At 40.1% G+C, this 17852-nt stretch overlaps 1 pseudogene; it reads left to right on the top strand.

Moving 5' to 3' along the window:
• The first annotated feature begins 224 nt into the window (after nucleotides 1–224).
• The window catches only part of LOC139705102 (homeobox protein OTX2 pseudogene), a 31586-nt pseudogene continuing 13958 nt past the window's right edge, over nucleotides 225–17852 (top strand).

The following is a 17852-nucleotide window of genomic DNA, read 5'->3' as shown; positions in this document are numbered from 1 at the left end:
CCTTGATTGCCCACACTTTCCTGTCTAGAGGCTGGACAGCAGGGGCAGGGAGGCACCTGCACACACATGTTTCACATGGTTGCCCTCTGTGCCCAGCTGCATGTGAAATGGGTAGTCACTGCAGGGTAAGTACATGATGCAAGGTCCTTTAGGGGTTCCAGGAGAAGAAGAGGCCAAGACCCTGGCTGCTGTCCAGTGCCCTCTGCTGGTTAATGCAAACACGGATGTACAGCTATCCAGAAGGTTTTGGTGACTCACTAAACCTGAAGAACCTGAAGCATCTCAGGACCATCCTGGCCTTCACCATGCCTAAATCACAGGTGATCATGTCCACAAACTCCTTGAACAGCTGGAGGACCCAGATCCCAGTGAGCCTCAGTCCAGTGATGAGGAGACCTGGGGTGACTGACAAAGTGTATGAGGAAGAATTCATGCTGGTCCCACCAGGGACTGGCATATGATCCTGAACACAAGAAGCATCTTGCAGGTGGTGGAACCTACTCTGGAAAGAAATAATATTGTGGAGATAGCACCTGGGGCCACTCTCAGAAGTGGGGATCTTCTATGAATTGGGAAAAGCCCAGGGAGAGGCAGTCATGTTGGGGTCTTTTATCCTGCAGCTCCATGCCACCACAAGTTAGAGAACTGCCTCCAGCAGCAGAACCCCAATTTGCATTCTAACTTTTGGGGCAGCACATAGCCATACCCTCTGAGCTGGAAGAAGATCAGTAATCAATGCAGGAGGACGGATCAACTCTGATACCATCCACAGAAGGAAAGTTCGAATTCCAGAGGCCACTGTGATACTTGTGGACCAGGAGGTATCTAAGCTACCAGCAAGCAAGTCAGAGGACATTGAACCATGCCTTCCAGTTGCTATGAATGGTAAGTCATCTGAATCCACATCTCTTGAAAGAGAGCTACTTCCCCATGTAGCAGCAGACATTGCAGGCACCAAAAACCAGAGGTACGATGTACAGGAACATTCAATCCAGAAGCCACTCCAGCTCTCATTGTTCTAGAAAACTTTGTGGAACTTCCCTCCCTGTCAGCTCTTGAGTGTGACCTAGTGGCAGTTCCCCCACCACAGTTGTCCTTTCCTTGCCCTTATAAATTGTCAATTTTATTTTTTGTCATGCTGGGTTTTTTCAATTTTTATCATGACATGTTAGGTATTTGTAGTCACAAATTTTATTATTGATTCATTTAAAGTTCATGCCCAATCCATTCACCAGGCTGTGCCATCATCATCAATGTGTAGCTACAGATAGAGCCCCCAGTAGAGCACATGGATCCTGTGGGGTGGACATACACAGGCCATCCAGAGGAGGTGAGATAGAAGCCCCTGTCTATGGGGCAGAGGTGACTGCCTAGAGAGTGGTGAGGAATCCCACTCACCAGAGGGTGCTGTCTTCCCTGGGTAGTGCCCCTGAGATTAGGTACATGGGACCTGGAGTCAGACAGATCAGGTATCTTTGGAAGTTTGGTCTCATTTGGACCTCCTATTTCTCATCTGTGGAATGGGAATGTAGCCCTCTCCAAGGGTGGTACAAATACAAATTGAATACAAATTGAATGTGATTGAATGTGGATCTCCCCTGCCAACCTGGGTCTAAGGAGGTGTGCACACACCCATTGAAATCACACAGACACAATGCAGAATTTGAAGTGAAGAGAGGTCAATGTTTAGGAGGCATTTTAATATCTTCATAATAATTTTCTTTTTAAAAAATTCATTTTATTTTATATATATATATATACATATTTTTGTGTGTGTTATGGTCAATTGAAGCCAAGGCTGCTCACAGTGGCTCCAGCAAACTTCTAGCTGCCAACTGATTGGCTCCCCTGCGGTGATGCTCATTGGGGTGTTTCCCCGCCCTTTCAGACCACGGAGCTGCTCATTGGGGGACTATTTTTGGCTCTGCCCACACGACCCAGCCAATCGGCCTCAAGAGCAGGAGGAGTAGGGGAGGTTGAGAGGCTTGTGGGAAGCCGGTGTTGGCAGTTGGGCTCTGAAGGTTTTTCCTGAGAGGCTGTGTGGTTTGGTGTGTATGTTCTAAAAATAAAGTTTGTTTCTTTTGACAAGTGGCTCCTGAATTGTGCCCAGCCAGACTACAGCATTTGGTGGCTCACATGGGGAATGACTGAGGGTAAGTGATAAGGCAAAATGCTCGCCCCTGAGGGCAGGGCGAGAGGATGGGTAGCCATTTTAAGATTATTCTTTTGTTTTGCTTCACTTTTGTTTTAAGTTGCCTGTCCCTGGAGATGTGTAAGATGGAAGAAAAACTGCTCACATCTGAGGAACAGATAGGGAGAAAGGATGGATGGACATTTCAGGAGGATAGAAAGGCTATAATGATTTTTTGTTGTTCCAACTTTGTTTCTCTCTGTTTCAGTTTTGTTTGGCATTATCTTCTTGGGTTGTATTATAGTTATAGTAGAAATATTCAAGTAAAAGAGAAGGTCTCTTGAGTTAGTCAGACAGAGAAAATAATTCAAGTAAAAAAGAAGGTCTCTTGAACTAGTCAGACAGAGGAAAAAATTCAATTAAAAGAGAAGGTCTCTCGAACTAGTCAGACAGAGGAAAAAATTCAAGTAAAAGAGAAGGCCTCTCGAGCTAGTCAGACAGAGGAAAAAATTCAAGTAAAAGAGAAGGTCTCTTGAACTAGTCAGACAGAGGAAAAAATTCAAGTAAAAGAGAAGGCCTCTCAAGCTAGTCAGACAGAGAAAGAAAGTGTAGAGCTGAAAAAGCCATCAGGGGGAAAGTTACAACAGGAGACTCCTACTAACACCTTTCTATCACCAGAGGGTGTAAGTGTCCAACCAACAGCGCCACCTCTACAGGAGACTGCTACTAACACCTTTCTATCACCAGAGGATGTACATGTCCAACCAAGAAGGCCACCTCCATATGCTGGGAGGCCCCAAACCCCCGCAGTTGATAGTTGGGATCCTGAGACAGGATCTCAAATATTAACATGCCCTGTATTTGAGGCAGGAGAGCAGCAAATTCACAGTGCTTTAAATTTCAAAACAGTGAAGCAGCTAAAAGAAGCTGTAACAACCTATGGTCCTCAAGCACCCTTCACTGTAAGCATGGTCGAATCCATTAACAACTTGAACATGATGCCAGCAGATTGGGCTAATATGTGTAAAGCTGTGCTAAATGGAGGACAATACCTGTTATGGAAGGTTGCCAATGAGGAATTTTGCAAGGAGACGGCTAGGTGAAATGCAGCAGCTGGTTATCCTCAGAGAAATCTAGATATGTTTTTAGGAAAGGGACCTTATGAGGATCAGCAGCAACAAATAGCATATGATCCTGGTGTATACGCACAAATTGCTGCAGATGCGGTTAGGGCATGGAAGACTTCACAAGGACATGGAGGTTTACAAGGTCAATTATTTAAGGTAATACAAGGAGCTAATGAATCTTAGCTGAATTTGTAGATAGGCTTATTCAAACAGCTACCAGAGTTTTTGGGAATACAGAACAAGCAATGCCATTAATAAAACAACTGGCTTATGAGCAAGCGAAAAGTCATTAGATCATGGAAACATGAAGATTTAAACACATATATTAAATTATGTAGAGACATTAATGAACAAGGGCAAGTCGTGGCAGCTGCAGTAAAACAGGCTTTAGATGCCAGGCCAAGAACATGCTACAATTGTGAACAAACAGGACATTTTAAAAGGAATTGCCCCATAGAAGGAGGGTTTAACAAAACTAGGTATCAAAGGAGTAGAATACCGGGTATTTGCCCACGATGCCATAGAGGGAGACATTGGGCTAATGAATGCCGTTCTCAAACCACCATAGAGGGTACTCCATTATCAAAAAATGAACAAGGACCAGGTGTTTTTCCACAATATCGTGGAGAAAGGCATCGGGCTCCATTGCCAAAAATGGACGGGGGGCCCAATGCTCCGGGGCCCAAGACCACAAATATACGGAGCACTGGAGGAACCCAGCAACCCCATCAGGGCAGTGCCCAGGACACATTGTCCATTAGATCTCTCATCAGACAAACCAGAGGGAGCGCAGGGTTGGACATCTGCACCTCCGCCAGATCAGTACTAACTCCAGAGATGGGAGTTCAAATCATTCCCACAGGGGTAAGAGGACCTCTTCCCAAAGGAACAGTAGGCTTATTATTGGGACACAGCTCTTCTACTCTAAAAGGACTTATGATAAGTCCTGGGGTAATTGATCCCGATTATGAAGGTGAAATAAAAATTATAGCCAGTTCTCCAAAGGGTATATCAATAATTTCACCAGGAGATAGAATAGCACAGTTATTAATAATACCCAGCCTACATGATAAATTTTCCAGTCATACTGTAGAAAGAGGTTCCAGGGGATTAGGCTCCACAGGTGTAGATTGGGCTATGCTTTCTTTAAATTTAGATTCTCGCCCCATGCTAAAACTAAATATTCAAGGACATGAATTTAATAGGCTACTGGATACAGGTGCAGACTTTAGCATCATCTCTCGTCAAGAATGGCCAAAACATTGGCCATTACAACAAGCCACTCAAACGCTTCAAGGCCTAGGAGTGGCGACTAATCCCCATAGAAGTGCAATGGTATTAGATTGGAAGGATCCTGAAGGATGTGAAGGAACTATACAGCCATATGTATTGGATCATCTTCCCGTAAATTTATGGGGACCATATGTCCTAGATCAATTAGGTTTGACATTAACAAATAACATCAACCAAAATGCACCCACTATTATGACTAAACAAGGTTTTAGGAAAGGAAAAAGATTAGAAAAACAAGAACAAGGTATAGCAGCACCAATACAAATAGATCAAGGAATGGAGAGACATGGGTTGGATTTTCAGAAAGGGCCACTGAGACAATAAAAATTACTTGGAAATCAGAAAGACCAGTATGGGTTCCTCAGTGGCCCCTGACTAAAGAAAAGATAAAAGCAGCCCATGACCTGGTCAAACAACAATTAGCGGAAGGACATATACAACATTCTGTATCTCCCCATAATACTTCCATTTCTGTCATCAAAAAGAAATCTGGTAAATGGAGATTATTGCAAGATTTAAGAGCCATTAATAATGAGATGGTTATTATGGGACCTGCTCAATCAGGGATTCCTCAATTGTCTGCTTTGCCAAAAACTTGGTATGTTTTAGTTATAGATATTAAAGATTGTTTTTTTTTTTCAATTCCAATTCATCCCGAGGATAGTCCACATTTTGCATTTACTATCCCTGCACTGAATCATGAAGGTCCTGAACAGAGATATGAATGGAAAGTACTCCCTCAAGGGATAGCTAACAGCCCAACTATGTGTCAAATTTATGTTAACAAAGTAATCCAGCCACTTAGAAATCAAAATCCTGAACTACAAATATTTCACTATATGGATGATGTATTATTAGCACACAAAGATAAAAACACATTGCTAGAATGTTATGCCACACTTACAAACTTATTAAAAAATTATAATGTAGTGATAGCAATAGATAAAGTACAATTAAATTTTCCAATTAATTATTTAGGAGTTCTATTATCCTCAAACATTGTCCGTCCACCAAAAATTCAAATACAAGTAGATCAACTCAAATCACTTAATGACTTTCAAAAGTTATTAGGAGACATAAATTGGATAAGGCCTTATCTAGGTATACCAACAGGAGAATTGGGACCTTTATTTGATATCCTAAAAGGTCCATCAGATCCAAATTCACCCCAAATGTTAACACCTGAAGCAAGAAAGGCATTAAAAATCATTGAAACATATATGGAAAATATGCATTTGGATAGAATTGATATAAGTTTGCTTTTATTATTTATTGTACTACCAACAAAAAATATTCCTACAGGAGTATTTTGGCAAGAAGGTCCATTATTATGGATACATTTATCTTATTCTCCTAACACTATTCTTACTAGGTATCCTGAGGTTGTAGGACAATTAATACTCAAAGGAATAAAAGCAGCAAAGGGAGTGTTTGGAATTTCTCCCAATAAAATTATTACTCCATATACTATGAATCAAATTGATGAGTTAGCTAATGAGTTAAATACTTGGGCAATAATCATGTACAAATCTAATGTTTCATTTGATAACCACTTACCATCTAATCCTTTATTGTCTTTTTGGTCATGGCATCCTGTAATTTTTCCAAAAATGACAAGAAAAACACATATCATGAATGCTCCAAATATATTTACTGATGGGTCAAAAAATGGTACAGCAGCAATAGTTACACCTGATCAAACTTTTACATTTTTAGTACCCAAACAATCAGCTCAAAAGGTAGAGATTAATGCAGTATTACAAGCTTTTGTGATGTTTAAAGATTCTGTATTTAATTTATTTTCCGATAGTCAGTATATAGTTAATGCTATAGTACCCCTTGAAGATGCTGGTAGGATTTCCCCTTCCTCTACTGTTTTATCTTTGCTTTCCACTATACAAAGTCTAATCTGGGACAGAAAAGATCCATTCTTTATAGGACATATCAGGGCACATACAGGATTGCCTGGAGCCCTTAGTTTGGGCAATGATTTAGCAGATAAAACTACACATGACATACATATTTTCTCTACACTAGAAGAAGCTACAAGTTTTCATAAAAAGTTCCATGTCAATGTTAATACTTTACAAAAGTGTTTTAAAATAACTAAGGAACAAGCCAGACAAATAATAAAACAATGTCAAAATTGTGTGACCTTTTTACCACAAGTTAATCTTGGAGTCAATCCTAGAGGACTGATACCTAACCATATTTGGCAGATGGACGTCACACACTTGCCAGAATTTGGAAAATTAAAATATTTGCATGTTACAGTTGATACTTCTTCTGGATTTTTGATGGGCTCCCTTCATGCTGGAGAAAAAACTAAAGATACTATAGCTCATTGCTTACAAAATTTTGCCACTGTGGGCGTTCCAAAACAGTTAAAAACAGATAATGCCCCTGGTTATACTTCTACCTCTTTTAAACAATTTTGCTCATCATTTGGCATTACTCATATAACAGGAATCCCATACAATCCACAGGGACAAGGCATAGTTGAAAGACCTCATGAAACTATTAAAATGTACTTATTAAAGCAAAAAGAGGGAATTCGGAAGGGGTATATATTCCCCAAAGATAAACTTAAAATAACCCTTTTTACTCTAAACTTTTTAAATTTGGATTCATCAGGACTTAGTGCTGCGGAAAGGCATATGTGTCCAAAAAATTTACATAATCCCAAGGTACTTTGGAAGGATAATCTAACAGACAATGGAAAGGTCCTGACCCAGTAATTGTCTGGATTCAGGGGTCTGTTTGTGTGTTTCCACAGGGAGAACAGCAGCAGATTTGGATTCCAGAGAGATTAACTAAGGTCCTGACCCAGTGATTGTCTGGAGTCGGGGGTCTGTTTGTATGTTTCCACAGGGAGAACAGCAGCCGATTTGGATTCCAGAGAGATTAACTAAAGTGATTTCTACAGACCAAAAAGAAGATGATTTGGCTCAAATCCATAACAGCTGATATCCAAACTCCAGTTTGGCTATCCTTACATCTGTGACAGAACCAGGATGCTTTTTTCAATATCTATTTTATTATTACCCTTTCCCACATCATGAAGTTCTATTTTGTTTTTTGAGCTCATACAGACCTAGGTTAATGTTTTGCTGATCAGTTCTATTGTTTGACTATAGAGTTTTTAAACATTGCAATGGAGATTTCACCTGTAAAAAGTTATAAGGCCTTTATTATTATGTTATGTGTTGTATGTATTATATTATGTGTGCACACTTGTTTTATGTTGTGTGTTTGTATGTACGTATGTCCATATATCATATATGATGAGCACTCATGAAAAAATGGATCCAAATATTTTTTTTTTTATTCACGTGATTTAAATGGTTTAATTTAAATTGGGTAAACTGCTGTTGAGGATTGTTTTAATATGTGAACAAAAAAGGAGGTTAACAGATCTGTTTGTTTACTTTCACCTTTCCTTTTCATTATATTTAATAATTCTGTTCAAGATAATGTAAATTGTTAAGAAAATTGTTTTCTTTTAGTGCCTTCTGGAATGTTACATAATTTTTTCTTTAGCCATTATTGCCAGAATTCCTATATTCATCCCAGTGCCAGTGAAGACAAAGATAAAACCAATCTACAGCTTCTGCAATAGACATCACTGAACTGCTTGCAGAACTTGCCTGGACTATGTATCACTTGTATGCATTGTGAACTCACTTGTATGCATTGTGAACTATCTGATGGTGCAGCGACTTGTGGTAGTGTTGGGGTATTTTTGCTGATGGTGTCATCGGTGGTACAATTTTTCCAAAAGGAGCCATCAATTGGCTTGGTGTATCCTCCTCCCTTCTGCTTGTGATGGTCGTTCAGCTAAAATTTGGGGGCCAACAGAGGTGAGGCAAAGAGCCTCACCCCTCTGCTGGTACAAAGACCTCTCCACAGGTGTGGCTGTATGCTGGACCGGTAGTCAATGACGGGTAAGATCCAATTACAATGGTACCAACCTAAGACAGGAGGCTGACGCCTTGAGGTCAGCTCATCCGACGATGGGTAAGGACGATATGTAGTATTGGACAACCTAAGGCAGGCACGGTCCCTAAGCCACATGCTTGTTGTTTAAACAGAGAGGGGGAGATGTTGAGAGCCACAGCTGAAGGGGCCCCAGCAAACTTCCAGCTGCCAGCAAACTTCTAGCTGCCAACTGATTGGCTCCTCTGCAGTGATGCTCATTGGGCTGTTTCCCCGCCCTTTCAGACCACGGAGCTGCTCATTGGGGGACTTTTTTTTTTGGCTCCACCCATGCAACCCAGCCAATGGGCCTCAAGAGCAGGAGGAGTGGGGGAGGTTGAGAGGCTTGTGGGAAGCCGGTGGTGGCAGTTGGGCTCTGAAGATTTTTCCTGAGAGGCTGTGTGGTTTGGTGTGTGTGTTCTAAAAATAAAGTTTGTTTCTTTTGACAAGTGGCTCCTGAATTGTGCCCAGCCAGATTGCGGCACTATACCATGTTGATCTTTTTAAACTACTAAGCATTTCCAGAAGTGTTAGGGGTAGACTATCAATAATAAAGCCCTCATAGCAATTTATACACATTTGCTCTTGGCAATATCCTGGAAGCAAAGCAAATGATGCACAAGTGACCCTCCTCAGGAAAGGCCATTGATTTCCACTATCAAATAGTATCTGGCACCTATCACTCTGAGAGCACTGGGTTCTGTGTACCTGGAATGGGGAGAGTTGGTGAGGACAGTGCCCTCTCAAGGTCACAGGCTAGCTCTGTTTGGCTGCCTAGGGAAGGAGGGGGTTCCCACCATAGGCAACCTTGCCATGTGACCTGGGAAAGTTTACACACATCAGGGCCACATACAGGCAGGTGCCATCACTCAGGACAGTGGATGTCATAAGCAGGAGGAGTGGAGCTGCATGCTGCTGTGAGGTCTCAGAAGTAGGAGTCTTATGATGTGAGTGAAGTTGTGGGATACCTCACTCCACCTGGGTTAGAGACAGACTTCCGGGAGGAACGTGCAGTCAGAGAAAGGTGGGCCTATCCAGCAGAGGTAAGAGGAGAGTGGGCAGAGGCCAGAGCCCATGGCAGTAGTGGGCTGGTTGCAGGGAGACAGCAGGAACACCCTAGGCTGTCTGTTTCCCTCAAAGGGAATCCTGAAATCCCACTGTGAGTTATTGCATTGTGTGCTTTGCAGAACCACACAGGATATAAAATGAGCATCCTCATTACACTGATGGGAATACTAAGTCTTTGCCAAGGAGCCTTCTCTGCCTTACAGAGTGGTAGAGCTGGGATCTGATCCAAAGGCTACGAGGCTCTGTGAGGCCAACCTGACAAGGGGATGCACTGTGTGCCTGGTTTGGACCTCTTGGATCTGCACTTCCATGAACCTTTGCCTCTGTTGCCTGGAGAGAAGCCTTGTCCTGCCCACAGATAGGCTGGTCCTGGCCCATGGAGAGCCCAGGGCCAAGGGTGGCCTTTCTCTAGCTCACACCTAGCCCAGGCAGTGGAGATGGCTCTGTCACATGAGTTCAGTGAGGGAAGAGAAGAAGAAGAAGAGGAAGAGGAAGAGGAAGGAGAAGAAGAGGAGGAGGAAGAAATTTCATATGTTTAGAAATACACACACATGTTGGGAGGCTGAGACAGGAGTATCATAAGTTTTAGGCAAGTTCAACTACTTAGTGAGAATCTGCCTCAAAATAAATTTAAAGAGGGGACTGAGAGTACAGCTCAGTTGTGGAGCAAACCTGGGTTCAATCCCCCAGTACCACAAAAGGAAAAGAAAAGAACAACAGAGCCACACACTCATGCTCAACATGTGTTCTATCACCAAGCTGCATCCCTAGTCAATAGGGGCAATTTTACATTTTTTTCTTTCTTTCTTTATTGGTACTGGGGAGTGAAACCTGGGGTGATCTACTACTGAGGTGCATTCTCAGCCATTTTACTTATTTTTTATGTTTTGTGTCAGGGTCTTCCTAAGTTTCTCAGGCTGGTCTAGAAAAATTAAGGTCCTCCTGCCTCAGTCTCCCAAGTTGATGGGATTATAGGTGTGCACCACCATGCCTCGCTATGAGTTTTTCTTTGGGAGAATACAGGATATTTTTATGTTCCTATAAATATCCTTGAATTGATTTTATAGGACACAGATTCATTTCGAGTATTCTACCTCATGCCTGTGAGTTATATGGTTGTTGTTCTGACTGGTGGTGGGGACGGGCACTTCTCGTAGCCTAATGTGAGAACTGAGTTTTTTTTCTCTCTTGTGCTTGGTTAGGAATGATTTCTCAGTCACTAATGTATCACATATATGATGGTGGTCCCAAAAGATTACAATGAAGCTAAAATTTTCCCATGACATAGAGATGCTGTAGCTGTGGTAGTGTCATTACACAGCACATTACTCATGTGTGTACAGTAGTACTGGTGTAAACAAGCCTGCTACACTGCCAGTCATGTGAAAGTATAGCCCAGGGCTGGGATGTAGCTTAGTGGTACAGCACACATGCCTAGTCTGTGGAGGCCCTTGGTATGCACCTAAGAGCTGAAAACAAACAAACAAACAAATAAACAAATTAAGTATAGCACACATAATTATGTATAGCAGAGGGTAATATGGTACTAAACACCCCTGTACTGCTTGATGTATTTATTACACTATATGTTATAGTATATACTCCTTTTACTTATCAAAAAAAAAGTTTATAAGCCTGGCATGGTGGTGCACATCTGTAATCCCAAAAACTGTTGAAGCAAGCAGATCACAAGATGAAGGCCAGCCTCAGCAACTTAGTAAGGCTCTAAGCAATCTAGTGAGAACCTGTCTCAATATAAAAAATAAATAGGGATTGGGACTTGGCTCAGTGGTTAAATACCCCTGGGTTCAATTCCCAGTACCAAAAAATAAAGTAAAATAGAATTGCTATAGAAGACAAACATAGACCATTTTGTGCTCTCCTGCTCTTTTGCCATATGAGGAACACAGTATGAGCCACCACTGAAAATGCAGCAACAAGACAGGACATCACCAGACACCAAATGCTGGTACCCTACTCTTAGATTCTCCAGTCTTCAGAAATGTAAGTAATTAATTTCTGGGATTTTAAAATTTATTTATTTCTGTGTGATGGAGTCTCCCAATCCTCCCATCCCAATCTTCTTTCTGAGTAGCTGGGATTGTAGGAGTATATCACTATGCCTGGAATATATTTCTGTTTTTTTATAAATTACTCTGTCTCAAGTACTTTATAATAGCAGCACAAATGGAGTAAGGTACCAATTTGGTAAGTATGTCAGTTTACTGGGTGAACAGAGATTTTTTTTTAGTATGTTTTTCTTCCCTTATCTTCTTTTCTCTAGTTCTGGTACTGGAGATTGAACCTGGGGATATTCTTCCACAGAGCTATACCCACAGCTTTTTTTTTTGTTTTTGTTTTTGCTTTTTGAGACAGGGTGTCACAAAGTTGTCCTGGTTGACCTTAAACTTGCAATCTTCCTGCCTCAGCCTCTATCACTGGGATTACATGTGTGGGCCACCATGCCCAGCTTGTTTTGTAAAAGTAATGAACAGAAATATATTGTCTTGGATTCTGGAAGCTGGGAAGTCCAATTTTAAGATGTCAGCATTTAGCAAGGGCCTTCCTGCTACATGATTCAATGGAGGAAGGTGAAAAGGCCAGAGAGCACCTTATCCTTCATTGATTTAAGAAGAGAGTGTAATATGGAAGCAGGCCTGATAGCATTACCTCTGGAAAAGCACATGCTTTCCCAGCCTGCTTCTCCACATTACAAGCCCACTGGAGTTGCATAGATGATGGGATGATTCTTTAGGGAAAGGAGGTTATGTATTATTTATAATGCTCTGCTTTGTACAAGTGACATTTGGTTTCCCAAAATGTTTTGAACGACCAATAAAAAAAAGAAGAAGAAAAAAAAAGATAACTGAGATTATACTAATATAAATTTTTATGGTTTTAGGAATTTAGATTTTAATTATTCACATAACAAATACTTACTGAGCACCTATGATGTGGCAGGTACTGTTCTAGAAGTTGCAATTGAAGCAGAAAAAAAAAATTGTCCCAAATCTCTCTATTCTGGTGGACACAGAGGTTCTCTTACATTAGAAAGTTCTGGAAAAGACAAGGCACTTTGCTGCACTGAAACAAATGTAATGCAAGAATTTACAGGTCTTTCATGTAGTGATCTTTTATCAAACATTCTAGCCAGCTCCTCAAATTCTGATAAATTCTTTGGTTCCTATACTCCACCCCACCCTATTAAAACTGCCCCATACCCCAATAACTAGCAGAAATACTGAAGATATATTTTCACATAGGCTGGTGAAAAGTGCCAGGAGAAGTTATTAAAACATATCCTCATAGTTGGTTTTATGGAGAGCAGACAATGATAGCTTCATGACAATGATAATTTTTTTCTCTCCTCTCTCCTTCCTCCTCCTCCTCCTCCTCCTCTTTCCTGTCCTCATTGTCCTCCTTCTTTCTTCTATTCTTGCAGTCCTGGGGATTGGACCCAGAGACTCTACCACTTTGCTTCATCCCCAGCCATTTTTATTTTCCTAATAAAAATGAGTCTTTCTAATTTGCTTATGCTGGCCTGAAATTTGTGATAATCTTGCTTCAGCCTCCCCAGCAGTTGAAATTACAGGAGCATGCCACTGTGCCTAACTGACAATGATTAATTTCTAATGGAGGATGAATCTTTGTGATTGATTCACCGTAATACCTGAATGAGGAAAGGAGAAAAAGTCCTCTCTCTCACCATGCACAAAACTCAACTCAAAGTGGATCAAGGACCTAGGAATTCAACCAGAGACTCTCCATCTAATAAAGAAAAAGTAAGATCTAATCTTCATCTTGGGAATTAGGCCTCAACTTTCTTAATAAGACTCCTATAGAGCAAGAATTAAAACCAAGAATCAATAAAAGGGATGGACTCAAACTAAAAAGTTTCTTCTCAGCAAAAGAAACAATCTGTGTGAGGTGAATAGAGAGCCTACACCTTGGGAGCAAATTTTTACCTCTCACATGTCAGATAGAGCACTAATCTCTAGGGTATATAAAGAACTTAAAAAGCTAAACACCAAAAAAAAAAAAAAAAAGACCCAAATAACCCAATCAATAAATGGGCCAAGGACATAAACAGACACTTCTCAGAAGAGGATCCTCAATCAACCAACAAATGTATTAAAAAATTCTCAGCATCTCTAGCAATTAGAAAAATAGAAATCAAAACTACTCTAGGATACCATCTCATTCCAGTCAGAATGGCAGCTATTATTAAGACACAAAAATAAGTGTTGGCGAGGATGTGGGGAAAAAGGCACACTCATACATTGCTGGTGGGACTGCAAATTGGTGCAGCCAATATGGAAAGCAGTATGGAGATTCCTTGGAAATCTGGGAATGGAACCACCATTTGACCCAGCTATCCCTCTCCTCAGTCTATATCCAAAAGACTTAAAAATAGCATACTATAATAACACAGCCACATCAATATTTATAGCAGCACAATTCACAATAGCTAAAACTATGGAACCAACCTAGATGCCCTTCAGTAGATGAATGGATAAAAAAATGTGGCATATATACACAATGGAATATTATTCAGCAATAAAAGGGAATAAAGTCATGGCATTTGTAGGTAAATGGATGCAGTTGGAGAAGATAATGCTAAGTGAAGTTTGCCAATCCCCCCAAAACAAATGGCAAATGTTTTCTGTGATATAAGGTGACTGACTCATAATGGGGTAGGGAGGGGGGAACATGGGAGGAATAGTTGAACTTAGATAGGAAAGAGGGGTGGGAGGAGAAGGGAGGGGGCAGGGGGTTAGCAAAGATGGAAGAATATGATGGACATCATTATCCAAAGTACATATATGAAGACATGAATTGATGTGAACATACTTTATATGTAAACAGAGATTGAAAATCATGTTATATATGTATAGTAAGAATTGTGATGCATTCCACTGTCATGTATTTTAAAAATGAAATTAATTTTAAAAAAGAAACTTCATCCACTGATGAAAGCTCCTCATATACTTTAATGAAAAAATTCCCTGCTTTAGTAACAGGAAAAACAAGTTAGTAACTTGAGTGCAAAATATATTTCTTATTAGACTGTGAGGACAATTACATACTTCTGCTTGGCTCTGGAACCTACCCTGATTGCTCAGAGCTGGATGATACAGATCAGTTGTTCTATAATTGGTCCCTGGATCAGTAGAATAAGTCACTTGGGAATTTGTCAGACACAGGATTCTTGCACTATACCCCAGGACTACTGAGTCAGAAACTCTGGGATATAGGGGGCAGCAGTCTATTTTTGAAGTTCTTCAGGTGATTCCAGTGTAACTAATATTTGGAAACTTCTGCACGAGGCAGATGCTTATGATTTCCTGATGGAATGTCAGCTATTTATTTATGATTTCCAAGATGGCTCTAAAATATATGTAACTATAAATACATCATTGACTACATACACTGAGAGAAAACCTTAAAAGGCTGGAAAGAAAATACTCCTGGTAATTCATTGCATGTGGTTGGAGTTTTATTTATTCAGTAAAAATTTTCTTGATCATTTTTATTTTTCAAATCTTCTATGAAGAAATAAATTTAAGAAAAGGGGAATGCAAACTGTATGTTTTAAAACTATGATTATGTGTTGACAGATTCTTCCTCCTATGAATAATAGAGGAAGAAACTTTTTCTACAGAGTAAGTCTATTTATGTATTTATTTATTTATTTATATTTTTTAAAAAGTGGCTCCTTTCCTGTGTCACTCAGAGGTAGAGAGAGTCCTTGACTAGTATACTCCAGGCCCTGGGTTTAATCTCCAGCACTATCCAAAACAAAACAAAGAAATAAATGCAATGGGAAATCAACACAATAAGGAAATTCATTACAGAACTAAATTGGTTCTTTAAAATATCTAATAAAATTGATAAATGTCCAGGGACACTGTTAATTTAAAAAGAAAATGGTTAGGACTGGGGTTGTAGCTCAATGGTAGAATACTTGCTTAGCCTGTATACGGACCTGTATTATTTTAAAACAGCTCCAGAAAAAAAAAAAGGATAAGGCATGAATTCTGAGTTTAGAAATAAAAGACATGACATTTTTATTTATCTAACAAGTTTTTAAAAGATAGCAAGAGAAACCAGGCATTTTAGTTTGCTGCTAAAAATCTAATGGCTTAGCAAAATATATAGGGCTTACCATATTGCCACTTGTAATACCAGCAGCTCAGGAGCCTGAGAGAGGAGGATCACAAGTTCAAAGTGAGTCTTAGCAACTTGGGAGGCTCTAAGTAACTTAGTGAGACACTGTCTCTAAATAAAATATTAAAAAGGTTTGGGGATGAGCCCAGTGGTTAACTACTCCCGGGTTCAATCCCTGATACCAAAAAATAAAATTAAAAAGGAATGGGAAAAATCTTAGTGGTAGAGTACCCCCAGGTTGAATCAGGAAAATCATACATATACAAACATACACACAGCCATATATGTTATGTATATTATACATTATTTGCTCTGAGGACTTTAAAAATTAAAAGTTCTTAGGGAATCAAAATATACAAATACTATCTGAAGAGGGAAAAACATATGGATTGAAATATGCATTTTTACTGAGTGTAATTAAAGCCTTATTACAAAGGTAATGAAATAGTTTGGAGTATTGTTAATAGAAGAGCGGTTATAGACTTAAAATATAATTAAACCATGATAAGCCACAGATGCTACTCCCTCCCTCCTCTATGCAGGTGGATTTTGAATATACAGCAGCAAAAAGCAGGGAGATAGTTCCCAGTCTTCACTTGATGTTCTCCTAAAACATAAAGGATGAAGTGCTTTTCTTCTTGGCAGGAAATGGTGACAACTTGGTGGGGGTGGGAGGAACCCAAGTGTTTATTGGTCAGTCAGAGATTGTTGTATAAAAGACTTAAAAAAAATATTAAGGGGTCCTTCATGATTGAAATTAGCAGAGCTCCTGGCTCAATGTGCTAGGAACTTTAAATCCTGGGAACCCCTCCTCCAAGTCACCCAAAAGTAAGGGAGCCTGTGACAGAACAACAAAAGTTTGAAAAACACAGATTCTATCTTAAAGAATTTCAAATTAAGCTTATATATGGTTAAATATTGAGGGAGTCTTGAACATGTACAGCTATAAAGCTAGGTAAAGGCTGGGTTGTTGCTCAGTGGTGGAGCACTTGCCTCATGTGTGTGAGGTTAATCCTGGGTTGTACTCCCAGCACATGTGCAGGTGGGTGTGTGCACACACATGCACACACAGACACACAAGGTCTGCAGGAGGATGGGTAGGTTATTTGCAAATACTACACCATTTTTAATATAAGGAGTTTGAGCATCCTCAAGTTTTGATATTCAAGCTATTTGAAGATACCAAGGTACCACTGGAACCCTAACTGAAGCAGAAGAGTGTGGATTACAACTGACCTTTGTGGTAGGGTCATGTTCTTGCCCAGCATATCTTTTATTCCTGTGCCTACCTACCAGTTCAGAAATTATATTCATGCTGAAGTGAGGTCTAGTTCAGTAAGAAAAAAAAAAAAGGCCAGTAGCTCAAAGAGTGAGACAGTAACATAGTCATGTTATGAGTTTGCATAATAGTTTGCCTGACCCGAATCATTTCACAGCTAAAAATAGTTTGTCTGTGAAAGGCACTGGAAGCACAAGCCATCATAACTCCATGAATGATCATGTAAAATAACCCAGAATAAGATTAACTTGAGCACTTAGGAAATATAAATGTATAAATATATTTTTTTTTCCCTTACTGAGTTGGTTAGTGAACCCAGGACCTCACATACACTAGGAGGATGACCTGTCACTGGGGTGGGGTTCAATTTAGTGATAGAATATTTGCCTGGATGCAAGAGCCCCTAAGTTCTATCCCCAGCACTGCAAAAAAAGAAAAAGAAAAATTACATTGAACTACAACTCTAGACAAGAATCTTAGTATGAAAATAAGAATAAAGGATTAGTGACGTTCTGAATGAAGGAGAAAGTAAGAAATGGAGCTGAGAAAACACTAGATTTTATTGCACTCAATTCTCATTCTGGGGGAAAAATTTAAACAAATGAAATAATCTAAAGTCTTTCTGTTTTTTCTCTTCTTCTTCTCCTCCTTCTCCTCCTTCTCCTCCTTCTCCTCCTTCTCCTCCTTCTCCTCCTTCTCCTCCTTCTCCTCCTTCTCCTCCTTCTCCTTCTCCTTCTCCTTCTTCTTCTTCTTCTTCTCCATCTTCTTCTTTTCCAGCACTGGAATTTTAACCCCAAACCACCATTATATA

Source organism: Marmota flaviventris, chromosome 3, assembly GCF_047511675.1.
Source record: "Marmota flaviventris isolate mMarFla1 chromosome 3, mMarFla1.hap1, whole genome shotgun sequence".
In the NCBI taxonomy this organism is placed as follows: domain Eukaryota; kingdom Metazoa; phylum Chordata; class Mammalia; order Rodentia; family Sciuridae; genus Marmota; species Marmota flaviventris.
Note: the sequence above shows the minus strand (reverse complement) of the source record. Positions and strands in the feature narration are given on the sequence as shown.